We start from the raw sequence: 16,728 nt of genomic DNA, 5'->3' as shown, positions 1-16,728 counted from the left end.
AACTACAAAGAAGAGATCCTTTATGGAAAACACATAGGAATATGATTGCCAAATTTTAAAAGCTCCTGATCAAAGAGAAAATTTTGCAAAGACTAAGAAAAAAAGCTAATTTAAATATGCTAGAATTATAGGTAGAATCACATAGGACTTAGCAGCAGCCACAATAAAAGACCACAAGTCAGGGAATCATATATACTGGTCCCTAAAAGAACTAGACTTGTGTCCAAAAATATCATATATAGCAAAAATATCCATAATATTGAATGAAAAAAAAAAGGACATTTGACAAACTTGTGGTTTTTCAGGATTTTCAATCAAAGGGGAACTCAATGGAAAATTTAATATATAAGAGCCAAAATCCAGGATTAATTTTAAGAAAATAGAAAAGACATTTATGATTTTTTATATGAAACTGTTTATCATGTTTAAAATTGACATAAGTAATTAGGTAACTCAAAAGAATGATTTATACAAGTTAAGTATAGAAGGAAAACAGACATAAAGGTATTAGAGAAAGAAAGAGGGCTTGTTTTGAAAACCTACTCACATTATATATACAATTATATACAATGAAGAGTATAGCAACTTCTAAAATCTATAGAAAATTAAGGATGGGAAGGATAGGCAAAGGAGAATGCAAAGGGTAGGAGAAGATAACAAGGGAGGGATCCTTGGGTGCACATAAGTTTCATTAAATCATTCTTTAGGATGAGATTATTTAGTTTCCAATTATTTTTGGTCTATTTTCCCCTATCTTTATTGAATGTAATTTTCATTGCACCGTGGTCTGAAAAGGATGCATTTACTATTTCTGTCTTTCTGCATTTGAATTTGAGGTTTTTATGTCCTAATATATGGTCATTTTTTGTATAGGTTCCAAGAACTGCTGAGAAGAAAATGTACTCCTTTTTGTCTCCATTTAGTTTTCTCCAGAGATCTATCATACTTAACTTTTCTAGTATTCTATTTATTTCTTTAACTTCTTTCTTATTTATTTTGTGGTTTGATTTATCTAATTCTGAGAGTGCAAGGTTGAGATCTCCCACTATTTTAGTTTTGCTGTCTATTTCTTCTTGCAGATCTTCTGATTTCTCTTTTAAAAATTTTGATGCTATACCACTTGGTGCATATATGTTTAGTATTGATATTGCTTCATTGTCTATGCTACCCTTTAGCAAGATATAGTTTCCTTCCTTATTTCTTTTAATTAGATCAATTTTTGCTTTTGCTTGATCTGAGATCAGGATGGCTACCTCTACTTTTTTTTTTTTAACTTCACCTGAAGCATAATAGAGTCTTTTACATTTACTCTGTGTGTACCACTCTGCTTCAAGTATATTTCCTGTAAACAACATATTGTAGGATTCTGGCTTTTAATCCAGTCTGCTATTCACTTCCGCTTTATGGGAGAGTTTACTCCATTCACATTTATGGTTAAAATTACTAATTCTGTGTTACTTGCCATCTTATTCACCCAATCATTCTTTAGTATGAGATTATTTAGTTTCCAATTATTTTTTGGTCTACTTCCCCCTGGTTTTTTGTTGAATATAATTTTCATTGCATCGTGGTCTGAAAAGGATGCATTTACTATTTCTGCCTTACTGCATTTGAGTTTGAGGTTTTTATGTCCTAATATATGGTCAATTTTTGTGTAGGTTCCATGAACTGCTGAAAAGAAAGTGTATTCCTTTCTGTCTCCATTACATTTTCTCCAGAGATCTATCATACTTAACTTTTCTAGTATTCTATTTACCTCTTTGACTTCTTTCTTATTTATTTTGTGGTTTGATTTATCTAATTCTGAGAGTGCAAGGTTAAGATCTCCCACTATTATAGTTTTACTGTCTATTTCTTCTTGCAGCTCTCTTAATTTCTCTTTTAAGAATTTAGATGCTACACCACTTGGTGCATATATGTTTAATATAGATAGTGCTTCATTATCCATGCTACCCTTTAGCAAGATATAGTGCCCTTCCTTATCTCTTTTAATTAGATCAATTTTTGCTTTAGCTTGATCTGAGATCAGGATGGCTACCCCTGCTTTTTTGACTTCACCTGAAGCATAGTAGATTTTGCTCCAACCTTTTACCTTTAACCTGCATGTATCTCCCCGCTTCAGGTGTGTTTCCTGTAAACAACATATTGTAGGATTCTGGCTTTTAATCCATTCTGCTAACCGCTTCCTCTTTATGGGGGAGTTTACCCCGTTCACGTTTATGGTTAGAATGACCAATTCTGTATTACTTGACATCTTGTTAACCCCGGTTTATGCTTTTCTCCCTTCTTTCCCCTTTCCCCCCCTTCCCACTATTAAGCTTGTGAGCACCCCTTGCTTCTCACAGCCCTCCCTTTTTAGTATCCCTCCCCCCGCCTTAGATGAGTATTAATTTGGATATGAAATAAGTTTTGAAAGCCAGTAAGTCTTTCATATATTTTTCATATTCTGATATATGATTACCTCATGAATAATTGTTATATACTCAGTATCATATGAACAAAGATCATTAAGATGAAAGTGTGTATTCCATGAAAATGAAGAGACCTTTGGAAGCAACTACCACTTGAGAAGTCCTTTATACATTCCTGGTGAGCCAAGAGCAGACAGGAATAATTATCCCTTCATCTGGTCACACTAGGTTATCTCCTTGAATTGTATTTTCTATTATTAGTAATTAGCTGGGCTTTAGAATTCTCTTTCCCAGACAAGGCACTTGAAATGATTAAGCATCCCTACTGAGAATGATCTGATTTTGTTTTTAATAGCATCAGTGGAAACCTAAGTATTTATGAAAATGTCAGCTGTGTCAACAAATGGGTAAAAACAAGCTAAGTAATAGCAGCTTAACTAAGGTGCAAGAGACCATTACCAATACGTGAAGTCACTGAGTTCTAACCCACTCATTGAAGTGTGCCCCCAAAGTGAACATGTTTGAGATACTTTAAAAGTGTTGCCCCCCTCAAAAGACCTATAATTACAGATAAGTAAGTGAAAGTGTAATATTTATCAGAAAGATTTTCAGCCTAATTATATGGCTAATAAGGTTTCCATATTGGTATTTTATTTATTAGTAGTATCACACTTTAAAAATCATTGCTAAGTGAAATTTTGTAAGAAATGTATGTTTATTTATGAGTAATAATTATCTGCTCATGTTAACAAGCCTAGCTGACTTTATTTATTTACCTATTTTTGTTTTTATTTTTTTAATGAATATATGCCCCCTGAGCCATGCAAAAATCATATTCCTGCTAATTAAAAGTAGTCTTTCCCACCCAGTTAAGATGCCTTGCAAAGAGCTGAAAATCTTGCATATCTTTCAGAAAATGATTATGATTATGATTATGTGAAAATAAAAGGAGATTTGGGATGTGTGTAATATTTGGACTTTCAGATTCCCAAAACACTAAAGCAAGTACATATTAGCAAAATAAAACAACTAATATCATATTGAATATGACCTATATCTAATACTTCAAAGATATATAATTTAATCAAGGGATGTGTCCATGTGTGTGTGTGTATGTGTGTGTGTGTGTACGTGTGCACATGAAGGGTAATAGAGAGATTATGTACTTTAACAAAACAACATATTGCTATTTATTAGATGGTATTTAACATTTCCTATGACCAAAACATCCATTATCATACAACTTGGTAGTAAGCCTTTTTCAATTATGTTTTTTTTTTTTTTTGGATAAAATATATGTTGGTTACTAAAAATAATCTCAAAGCCTTTCTAATGTGGCAGAAAGAGAAATATTCATGCTTCATTTTAATAACTTTTAAGAATCCAGTGTCAGCAATCTTCTATCATAATGTATCATATTAGGATTTGTATAAAGATTTAAAAGGGATGTGTCTTCCTCATTACAGGTCTGATGCTTTATCCACTATATCATTTAATTACTCAAGATGAATATGGTGCCTCTTAAATACATTGCACAGCCCCTCCTCTAACATGCTCAGTCAACATGCCAATGACTTGCATGTGTAGTAGAGGATACCTTCCAACCAACTTTAGAGAAGGCATAGGTAATCTCTAATTCCTTCCTGATGCTAATGATAACAAAAAGGTTTGGAATATATTGTGGAAAAAAAGTATTTTAATAGACTTCTGAGAAGGAACTAAGTAGATATTCTAAAATAGCATTTCTTAACCCTCAAGCATTTCTTATTTTACAGATAATTCTGTCTTCTACATAGGGTAACTGGCAGAGAGGGAGATGCTTTTTCATACGCAACTATAAGACCTGGCCTCCTAAGCAAGCCTGCAAGTGACAGGGGACAGTGTTCTATTTGTGCCTTCTTTGGAACAAAACCTTGTGAAATCTCTAATATATATATATAACATTTCCTTCTTCCCAAACACCCAAGGAGTAGCATATTAGCTACTGAAGAGTGATGGGGAATGGAAAGAGATAGAGAGACAGAGACAGGCAGATATACAGAAATTTTGCATGAGAAAGAAACAGAGCACCAAGGAATTGAAATCACTCATTAGCAACATCTACTAAGAAACTGTTTGCAAATGTCCCAACATGGCTTGAAATGGGCTTTCTAAGATTTATAATGATTCTATGATTGCTTAGCTTTCTTTTTCCTCCCTTTGTTAATATAACTACCTATTCCATATTTGATTCAGGTTCCTTGTTCAGCACTGGATGACTCTTTAGATTAGGGTCCAAATAGAATTATTCTTCACCAATCTGAGTTAGTGGTAGAACTGAATCACTGGGGAGTATAATTTTTCTACTGAGCAGACACATCATTCAAGAACAATATACTCAGGCATTATTGCAAGGTCCCTCAAAGGACATATGTTGTCTAAATATTAAATGAATATTCACCATATGAGGTAAATATCTCCAGAAGCTGAGTTTTCTAACAGATTATCTCCAATACAAGTGAACTATATTTTAAAAATATATATATTTTATTGAAAAGAGTGGTACCCTTTTTGGCATATCATTTTAAAGTTAATCTTATCATTTGACTCTCTTGACTTGAAATCTATTATTCCACCTTGGGATTGGGAGATTTTATCATCCTCTGAAATCAAAATTCTGATGTAATCTCTGTCCTATAGTTGATTGCTGTAAAATGCTATTCTTATTGGTACAAATGAAGATCTTGCTTCCTCTCTGAGGAAAGCAGAGAAGTGATTTCTAGCCCTGCCCTTTTGTTTCCTCTTTTGGAAGAATTAAAAATCTCTTGGAGAACATTGGAGTGAGAAGGGGCTGGAGCTCTTGATTCTGACTCTTATTGAGCCCCCCAATGATAGGCTACATGCTCTACATATCCCCAAATTGAAAATAAATCAATTCCCATTAATCAATCTTTGATTTATAAAGCATTAAGATCTTATAGTAGTGCTTAACAAAGATTGGCTTCAGGTATAGTTTGAGACAGGATGTCACTGGAAGAGGCTAGGTTGTAAAACAAGATTTTTCAAGAAAATACACAACTCAGGAATATTTAACATGAGTCACACAGAGAGTGATTTCCATGCAGATAGAATTGATAAGAAGGTGGTTTATAGAGCTGATTAACTTTACTGGCCACAAAGAGCTATTAACAATATCTATGAGACCTTTAATAACACAATCCTTCTGTCTACTATTATTAGGACCATCTGAACTGAGGACTTTGAAGTGAAATTTATTCTATTTACCAAGATAATGTTATTCAGTGTAGTTCAATGCACCTATGATAGAAAGTCTGAGGCTTGGGCTTCCATTGAAAATTGAATGAGATTGCTTCAGTGTTGTCACAGTCCGGGGCATAGATTTCCAGTTGAAAAGAAATTATTTATCTTGGAGTTTAGAGCCACTCAATAGGAATATCAGGCCAAGATCTCCAACTGAATGAGACCACTTAACTGGAAGTTTGAGCTACTGGGAGTGATCCCACGCTAATCTTCAACTCAATAGAGGGTGCAACCACATCTGTGGCTAGATAACTGGGAAGGTATGCTTTTCCCTGGGGAGAGCCTGAGACCCCAAATCTCCCTTCTTTTACAGATGAAAGGGGACAGTTTCAGGATTCATCCCCATCACAGCAGTATCAATTGCTGAGATGATGAGATAGAAAGACTAATTCACTTCCTATAACATTTCATCAATCAAGGTGATTGAGGTCCTCCAACAACAACAACAACAACAACAACAACAACAACAACAACAACAACAACAACAACAAAAAACCTTCTAAAATAAAGCAACCCTGTCCTTGACTTTTTACCATCCAGAAGTGATATGAACAATGAATGGAAGTATCCATCTTAATAAAGAGTCAAAAGGATAGAAGGGAATAGAATGAGCAGAAGATATTTTTTAAAGAATCCCAACTCATATTTCCACTTATAATTTTGTTTGTTTTTAATAAAGAAGTCATTTGAAAGTCAGTCAGCTAAGTTTCATGAATGAAATTGGTTGATGAAAGAAAGGAATTTCCCAAGTGATAAGAGAGGTTTTAAATGCAGGGATAAGAGATTTCCTATTTTATCTAAGATCATGCTTGTATATCTACCTTGAACTTTGGTTATATAGTCCTACTCCCAACAAACTCTAAAGTATTCAAGGGAGATTAAAAAGCAGGGAAGAAGAGCAGTTAATGAGTGGATAGATTTAGTATACACTAGCAAAAGAGAAATTATTTTAAGAAAGTCAGTAAATGCACATTTTAAAAATATATGTTTTTGTTGAAAAAAATTAATGTATAAATAATATAAAATAGTATACATACATATAGTGGTTTATACATTATATATAGTGTATATATCTATATATTTAATTTTATTTTTGTCAATTAAAATCATATTTATTCTAACTTCCATCATAATTATTCATAGGGGAGGGATGCAGGAAACAACTTGTAACATATATGCATAGAGAAGGAAAAAATTTCCCAGAATATCTAGGTAGAAAAACTGGATATCTTTCTACACCCCAAATTCTTCACCTCTTTGTCAGGATGTGAATAGGATGCATTATACTGAATCCAAAAGAATTAAGGTTGGTCATTGCTTTGATCAGAGTTTCAAGTTAATTAAATATTTTTATCACAGCAATGCAATTGTCATTATAAATATGTATATTCATATATATGAATATATAGTATATACATATATACACATATGTCTATACACACATATATACCCTTGGATACATATGTGTGTATATATATATTTTTTTTCTCTTTCATCATTTCTTTTTCTCCATTATTATATTTTTTCACAATTAGAAGAAAAACAATTTTTGTGATCTCTGTCTTTATAATGAGAATTATTAGGTATTGCAAATACCATATTTCTATATAGTAATACACACAATCTAACTTTATGAAATCCCTTTTGATTTTTCTTTACAGAATAGCTTTGTATTTTTCTTTTGAGTCTTGTATTTAAAAGTCAAATTTTCAATTCAGCTCTGGTCTTTTCACCAGGAACACTTGAAAGTCCTTCATTTCATTGAATATCCATTTTCTTCTTGAAAGTTTAAACTCAATTTCACTGGGTAGCTAATTCTTTGTTTTAATCCTAGCCCCTTTGTCTTCCATAATATCATATTACAACTACTCCTTTCCAATTCTTTATTATAGGAAGTGCTAAATCTTCTGTTATCCTGACTATGTCTCCATGATACTTGAATTATTGCTTTGTGAATGCTTATAATGTTTTCTCCTTGACCTGGGAGTTCTGGAATTTGACTATAATATCCAAGGAATTTTCATTTTGGGATCTCTTTCAGGAGGTGATTGATGGATTTTTTTCAATGCTTATTTTATCCTCTGGTCCTAGGATATCAGGGCAATTTTCCTTGATAATTTCTTGAAATACAATGTCTAGCCTCTTTATTTTTTATCATGGCTTTCATGTAGTTAAATAGTTTTAAAAAATATTTTTCCTGAATCTATTTTCCAGGTCAGTTATTTTTCCAGTGAGAAATTTTATATTGTCTTCTTTTTTTTTTTCATTATTTTGATGGTTTCATTATTTCTTGATGTCTCTTAGAATCAATAACTTCCACTTATTCAATTCTAATTCCTTAAGGTATTATTTTCTTTAGTGAGATTGTGTACTTCTTTTTCTATTTGACCAAATCTATTTTTAAGGAGTTCTTTTCTTCAATAAATTTTGGCCCTCTATTTCCATTTGACAAATTCTTCTTTCCTTCTAATCTTGACTGCATTGATTATGTTTATGCAAAATCTTATAAATTTAATGTAGTAAAAAAGAGTTCATAGTGAATTTGTCATAATTATTTTTATATTGGTAATTTTGTTTTCTTTTTTAAATCAAATTGATTAATAACATCTATTGTGTGTTTATTTTTGTAAAAACTAGTTCTTAGTTCTATTCACTAGTTCAATGGTTTTGTTTTCAATTTATTAATCCCTCTTGATTTTCAAAATTTTCAATTTGGTATTTAATTGGACAATTTAAATTTGTTCTTTTTCTATTTTTTTTTTTAGTTGCATGCCCAATTTTTGGTTTGTTCTTTTTCTGTTTTATTAAGGTAAGCATTTGTAAATATAGATTTTCCCTCATTGCTTTGACTGTATCCCATTAATATTGATAAACTGTATCTCATTCTTGTAATTCCCATTAATGAAGTTATTCATTATACAATGCTTTGTTCTTAAATTCAGTCATTCTTTAGGAATAGGTTATTTAGTTTACAATTAATTTTAATCTATGCTTTGATATATTTTATTGAATGTAATTTTAATTGTGTTATGATCTAAAAATAATTCATTTCATATTTCTGCTTTTTTATTCATTTCCTTAACTTTTGTCTTTTTTTTTAAGATGTGTGTATTTAGTTCTGAAAGAGGAAAGTTGAGGTTCCTCATTAATATACTTTTGTTGTTCCTGTTGTTTGTTTATTTTCTCTTTTTATTAAGCAATTGGAGATTAAGTGACTTCCCTGAGTCACAAGTATTGTTTTACAATATAGTTTCACTCTAACATATTTGAATTTTCCTTTTGGAATTTGGAGGCTATACTGACAGATGTATGTTTAATACTGATATTAATCAATTGTTTGTGCTGCATTTTGGTAAAATGCAGTTTCTCTTCTTGTCCATTTTAATTGTCAATTTTTGATTTTGAATTGTCTGATATCGTGATAGCTACCCCTTACATTCCAGCCCCTTACTTCAGTCTGTGTCTCTTTGTTTTAAGTGTGTTTCTTCTAAAATATATTGTAATAATTTGGCTTTTAATTTACTTTGATATCCACTTTCACATTTTGGGTGAATTTATGCCATTCATATTCACAGTCATGATTACTAACTTGATTTCCTTCCATTTTGCCTCTCTCTCTCTTTGTCTCTCTATCTCTCTTTTTCTCTCTTCCTCTCCCCCCCTTCTTCTCTCATTCTCTCTCTCTATTTCTCTCTCTCTGTCTCTCTGTCTGTCTGTCTCTCTCTCTTTCTCTCCCCATCTAGTGATAATCTAGGAGTATGTGATCTCCTTCTGACCAATTCTCAGGTCTCCTTTTATGTCTAGCCTGAGAGCTACCAGAGTGCTATTAATTCTATAATCACTCCTTAGTGCCTTTATTGGTATTTCATCCACATGGCTCAAGGTTGACCTCCTCCCCATGTCATAGATTTTTCTGAACTTTTATGTTATTTTAGCCTGAAAAAAATATCTCATTATGACTCTTTGTTGGCTCTGCCACACTAAAATTTGGTTTGAACAATTATTTTTTAAAATGTTTAGAAAGAATTATAGAGAGACTTCAACTGTAGGTTTTTTCTCTTCTATCTTGGCTCTAATTCATAAGTTCCTTCTGTATGATTATTGAGGCCATTACAATTCTGAAGGATATATGTGTAATATGTGTACCCTCTAACTTATTAGAATGTAAATAGCATATCTTTATATATGTCCTTCTGATTACTCTCTTATATTTAAGTATTTTCTGTTTCTCTTGTCTTCCATAATTTTTATTTCCATCTTCTACTTCATCAAGAAGATTTGGAAATTTTCTATTTTGTTAAAGATTCAATTCCATTTCCCAGCATAGATTGTGGTCAATTTTGCTATATAAGTTATTCCTTGTTATAAACATTATATATATATATATTATTTTTTGGAATGTTGTATTTCAATTATCTGTGCTTTAGAAAAATAATGCCTTGCACATAATAAATGCTTAATAAGACATGGTAAATCAAAGAGAACTTAATAAGCAATATGCTAAACAATTGGATACTAAGATAGTCAAAAATAAATACAATTTGGGCCATCAAGGAGCTTACAATGTGATGGAGAATTACACTATATAAAAATGAAAGAGGGCAATGTAATCACCTGGAAAGTTGTGGCAGAATCTAGACAGTCAGTAGCAGAGGCAGGAGAGGAAGGAAAAATAGAAAACTTGAGATCTTTCTCAAAATGGATGTTCTGTAAGGAACTAACCAATAGAAGATGGTGATCAAAAGATGTGCTATACTCTCTACCTGTTGATTTGTTAATCAATTGAAAATCTAATTGCATTGTTGTGGTGCAATAAGGAACTGATCAACAAGTACCCAATCTTTGGAGCATGTGCCATGTTCTATGCTCCTTCATGTTTCTGCTGAAGTTTGACTATGTAAAATTTATATATTGTTCTAAGATTCTGGACACATGTAGGCATTTTGCAACTGTTTCCTGTCACCTTACTGTGTCACATCAAAATACCTTTATAATTGGCTACTGAGCCCTGACTCTTCCTTAATATCTAGTATCTTTAACTCTGCGGATCTGAGCAGAGGCAGATACTTTACCTTCCTCATTTGCCCACCTAGCTCACCACATGGTCATGGAAGCAAGGCATTGCTATTTCTTTTGTCTATTTTTTTCTCTATATAGAATAACTGACTGGATATCACCAAAAAACAGTAGACTACCATTATCTTGTGAGAAATCAAAGATTTGAACAGGCATTGGTCTTTGGAGTTAATAACACATTCTACTGGTAGTGAAAGCAGTTGAGACAGGTATAAAGAGTGCTTGTTTGAGCCACCACATTAATGAATTTATATACTAGCAAAAATACAATCTCCTGTCAGAAATGGGATTTATTGTCCTTCTTCCCCTTCTTCTTGTTCCCACCTGTTTCTCATCTATAACATGAATGATTCTGGCTCTTCTCTCATAAGAACTGGTATATATACATATATTTTATATTTTCACTGCTTCCTCCTCACAAACACAAAGAATTCTCTGATATATGAAGAACCTTGAGATTTTTTCCTGCTATCAACTAAAGCCTTCGTTAATTATATCCCTCCTATTTTAGGGATCAGTGATTAGCATCACAAATCCATTTGACTGTTTGACATTGAGTTAGCTTTAAGAAATAATTATTTATTTCAAAAATATGACAAGAAAGAAATTTTAAAAGATTTATCCCAATAGTTTAAAAGTCATAACCATCTTTTTACTCCTTCAGAATCAAGAGAAAAACAGTTTAGTTTAATCCATCCATAACAAAAGAGGGTGATTAGCCTCGCTGTTTACATCTATGTAGAATTAGTAACTCTAAATTCAGATCCAAAGTCTCCACTGGGGTGGTGTTATAGATCTTTTTTCTCAAAGTTTACATATTAAGACTGGTTATAGTTCCTGGACTGGATTGTTGGCTCCTCAAATAATTATGACTCAAGCATTTAGAGATGAAGAGAATGAATGAAATAAAAGAAAATCTCAGGGTAGTTTGGAGAAGTTCCATGGACTAAAAAGTGATTTGGAGAATGGAAAAGCTCTCAGGTCCTCCACTTTATACATAATATTGCCTATTGTACATAAAGGACAACTGCACCCTCAGACTCAAATGCAGGAAAAGTCCCAACTATTCTCAGCCAGGTGTTTTTAAAGATGTGTTAAATTTTGAGTAAGTATCTAATAGAATAAAGGTATTTCTAAGTATGTGGTAGGCTGATAAAGAATATCCAGACATGTATTTGCTTTTCTATTACTCAGAAGTAGGTTCTATCAGTATCTTTGACAAAGTGATACTATCTTAATTGATTTAGACATGTGCCAAATGCCCATTTTAATCCAGTAAAACATCTCAAACTATACCCTTCTCATTCTCTTCCCAAGAATACCTTCCTTCCAAGTGAATCAAATTTTATAAGCAATAATCTTCCTATACAATGAGGGCAAGTAATGAGGCTGATGGTACTTTATCCCTCAGTTTCCATGGGAGGGAGCCTGACTGAATACTCCAATTATTAGAAAGAGTATGCAATCCAAAGTTTATTGATTGAAAAAGATGACTTCTAACTTTCCTTCCAAGTTAATTTAAGCAACCATGACAAATTATTCTTATTCTCAATCAATTGAATTTCTCTTAATTTTTGAATTGGTAGAAGTTCTCCAACTAGAGTTACCTGCACTTTTATAGATATGTTTTTATGTGTATGTATGTACATAGGTATTCTGTAAAAAAATACACATATAAGCATAATATATTACAGTACGTTAAACACATACACCTGTGTACACACACACACATAGTCATACAATCACAATCTACACATACATACAAATTCCTTGTATGTATATTTATGTACATACATATATATCAGTTTATATTATTTAATTGGGGGCATACACACATAACTATAGACATATCAGTGTAATTATAATTATAATCAGTGTACAGTTTAATATACAAAAACATCCAAACATATTTCACTATAAGTGTGTATATATTTTTAAATATCACTATGTTGTGACTTTTAAATCTGATTTGAAAATACATTTCTTTTTTTTTTTTCAGTTTTGAACATTCATTTTTTTTATAAGATTTTGGGTTTCATATTTTTTTCTTCCTCCCTCTCTCCTAGTTCCTTTCCCAAGATGGCAAGCAATATGATATGAGTTATACATGTTCAATCACCTAAAAAGTTCCGCATTAATAATGTTATAGATGAGAGATGGAGGTGGTAGCAAGATGGAGAGACTTCTTAGTGTAAGAAAAAATAGAACAAAAGGAATGTTAACAAAAAAAAAACCCAAAAAAATAAAAAGTGAAAATATTATGCTTCAATCTGCATTCAGAGTTCATAATTTTTTTGTTTATTTTTTGTTTTTTTCCTCTCTTAATGTGAATGGTATTTTCCCTCATTAGTCTTTTGGAACTGCCTTGGATCATTATATTGCTGAGAAGAGCTAAGACTATCATAGTTGATTATTGGAAAAATGTTGCTGTTATTATCTATAATTTTCTCTTGAGTCAGCTCACTTCATTCAGTATCAATCCATGTGAGTTTTGTCAGTGTTTTTTTTTTTTTTTTTTTAAATACACTTGCTCATCATTTCTCAAAGCACAATAGTATTCCATTTCATTCACATACCACAACTTGTTCTGTCATTTCCCAATTAAGGGTCATCCTCTAAATTTTCAATTCTTTTTGTGCTCTCTTATATCATCAATTTTTGTGTAGGTGGCATGTATTGTCAAGAAAAAAATGTGTATTTCTTTCTGTCCTTATTCAATTTTCTTCAGCGATCTATCATATCTATTTTTTTCTAGAATTCTATTAATCTCCCTAGTTTCTTTCTTGTTTATTTTGTGATTAGATTTGTCTAATTACGAAAGGGGAAGGTTAAGGTCCCCCAATAATATAGGTTTGTTTTCTATTACTTCCTGTAACTGGCTTAATATATTCAATAAGAATCTGGATGCTCAAACACTTAATGTATATACACTTTGTATAGTTACTACTTCATTGTTTAGGGTACCCTTTAATAAGATGTGCTTTTCTTCCTTATCTCTTTTAATTAGATCTAGTTTTGCTTTTGCTTTATAATAAATCAAAATTGCTATGACTCCTTTTTTTTTTTTTTTGCTTCACCTGGAGCACAATAAATTCTGCCCCAGTCTTTTACCTTTATTCTTATGTATCTCTCTGTTTCAAATGTGTTTCTTGTAAACAAGTTTTAGTAAGATTCTGTTTTGTTATCCACTCAATATCTTCTGTTTTATGGGAGAGTTCATCCCATTCACATCACAGTTGTGATTATCAGCTCTTTAATTCCCTCCATCCTATTTTCTTCCCTGTAAATGCTTATTTTAATTTTTTTCAGATTTATTTTCATTAAAGAGACAAATAAAAAGAAAAACAGAAAAGGAATACAAATAAAATGAAAGAAAACAAAAGAGAACATTGGCACATGCCCTGCAGAACAAGAGGGAAGATTCAAAATATATAATAATAAATGCTAGTTCAAGAAAGTGTGATTCATGAATGCCCATCTTTTCTTCACTTTCTCGTAAATTTTTTTTTTTTGTTCTCTGCTACTTTATCCTTTTTTTTTTTTACTTTATTCTTGCCCCCCCTTTCATCCCTTCTACCACCTCCAAGCAGTCTATAGTTAAGAAAGAATATATGCATATATAATATATATGTATATATGTGTGTGCATGTATGTGTATATATATGTATACACACACATATATACATACACATATACCCACCACACATACAGACATACATATCTTTTTTATCCATGTTGATCCTTTGGTTTAATTCTGTATTGCTATTACTTAACCTCCCCCAACCCATGAATCCCTCCATTGTCTTCTTACCATACCCTTTGTTTTCCTGTCTACCCATCCCTCTACCCTTATTTCTTTATAAAATTTTGAGTGATATACCCTTCATACTATATATGTATTGTTGCCTATTGAATCCATTCCTGATGTAAGTTTTCTGAACTATGAGCTCTTCTCCCCTCTAATGCCTCTATGTCTTTTTTCTCCTCTGCACCTAGTTGTATAACATAATTTCTATGTTTACCTTAACTCTGCCCCATCTTTCTCTTAAGAAATCTTACTGTTGATGTCAATCTTAAATATATGCAATACATTTCTAGTGTAAAAAACAAACAAACAAACAAACAATTTGTCCATGTTGAGTTCCTGGAAATTGATTTTTGATACTGTCTCTTATTTGTTACATTTTCTATTAAGTTCAGATTTGGATGATAGAAAGTCCTACAAATCTGCAAAGATATTGCATGTCCATTTTTTTCTCATTCCAAATCTTTCCACTCCCCTGCCTTCACCCACCAAAATCGTCATTTCCTATACAACACATCAGGATTTGCACAAAGAGTGGGTGGGGGCCATTCTTTCTCCAAGCTTATATATTAATAGAGTATGGTCCAATTACTATTTAGCTTCATGTGCTTGGGACCTCAGTGCATCAACTCAAGCCTCAGCCCATTACATCTCCTGCTTTCTTTTGTTTTAGAACACAGGTGGTCATGCCATCCCTGACTCCTCAGGGAGATCAGAGCCCCCAAGGGGAGGTGATCACACCTTCCCTGACTTCTCAGGAAAGGAGGTAAAAGCACCGAAAAGGAGGTGATCACGACCCCCCTGACATCTCAGGAAGGGAGATGAAAAGCACCAAAAGGGAAGTGGGGGTTGCTAGCAGGTTTCTGGGCTCAAGGGTCTTATTATGCACAAACCCATCAGCATGGGAACACATAGCACATAGCACATAGCAACAACGCAGAGGCTATTAGTGATGACTCTCCCCACAGTCAGTGCAGGCTTGATGTGGTGTAACAAACATGAAGTATACACCCAAGTAACAGTATAACAAACAATATAAATAACATTGTGTTGTAAAAGATTGCCAGAAGTCCTAGAAGGAGAGTATGTAAATAGCAGTCAACACATACACCTTCTTCAGCAGCCAAGAGATAGTCCAAAACCAATCTATTGTCCATTGCTTCACATATCAGGGAATCCAATCATCTCCCCAAGTTTTTGAAGTCCAGCAAAAGTCTTTTTATGTGCTAGGGAATCCAATGATTGCAGCGGATTTTGAAGTCCTATAACAGTCTTATCATTTCTCAGAAAATCCAATGATTCCTGAGGACTTTCAAGTCTTATGTCTCAAAGAATCTGATGATTCCTGAGGGATTTAAAGTCCTACAACAATATAATGTCTCAGAGAATCCAATGATTTCTGAGGGTTTTGAAGTCCAATGATTTTCTATGTCCATGAGTCAAACGCCATAACTGCCACACGCTTTCAATGGTGAGCACAATCAGCAACAGAACCACCCAATGTTTCTTGGGTCTTCTCCTTCGTTTCAAGGGTCTGCTCTGTCTCTCTGCGATGGACAAGGCGAATACAGCTCGTTGGCACCCATCTGATTCCTTCCCCACCTGTAGAGATACAAGCAAACTCTCTTCCCCAAGCAGTTAGCCTATCTAGTCCCTTCCATTCACCACTTTCTGGGTCTCCCCACATCACCTGGCGATTATCTAAAGATAGTGGAGCTGCTCGCACTGGACACTGCCCTTCCAGTAGGTTATAAAACCTGTCTGCCGGAGCCAGTGCATCTTTGTCAAAAATCAAGAAGTTAATAGTATAAAGTGCTAGATTTAGTAGTTCTCTAGGGTTATCTGTGGCTCCCCCTTTCTTTTGTTTTTGGAGCAGCGGTTAATGTCTTTGTTTCTCCTCTCTACTATTGCCTGTCCTTGAGGATTAAAGGGTATGCCAGTGGTGTGTAAAATCTTATACTGTGCACAAAAGTGTGCAAAATGTTTGGAGGTGTATGCAGGACCATTGTCTGTTTTTATTGCTTGTGGCACACCCATAATGGCAAATGCTTGCGTGAGGAATTCAGTGACCACTCGGGCTGTCTCTTTTGCTGCTGGTATGGCAAAAGTGAATCCTGAAAAGGTGTCTACCACAAC

The sequence above is a fragment of the Antechinus flavipes genome, chromosome 2 (assembly GCF_016432865.1).
Source record: "Antechinus flavipes isolate AdamAnt ecotype Samford, QLD, Australia chromosome 2, AdamAnt_v2, whole genome shotgun sequence".
In the NCBI taxonomy this organism is placed as follows: domain Eukaryota; kingdom Metazoa; phylum Chordata; class Mammalia; order Dasyuromorphia; family Dasyuridae; genus Antechinus; species Antechinus flavipes.
This window is presented reverse-complemented; position numbering follows the sequence as displayed.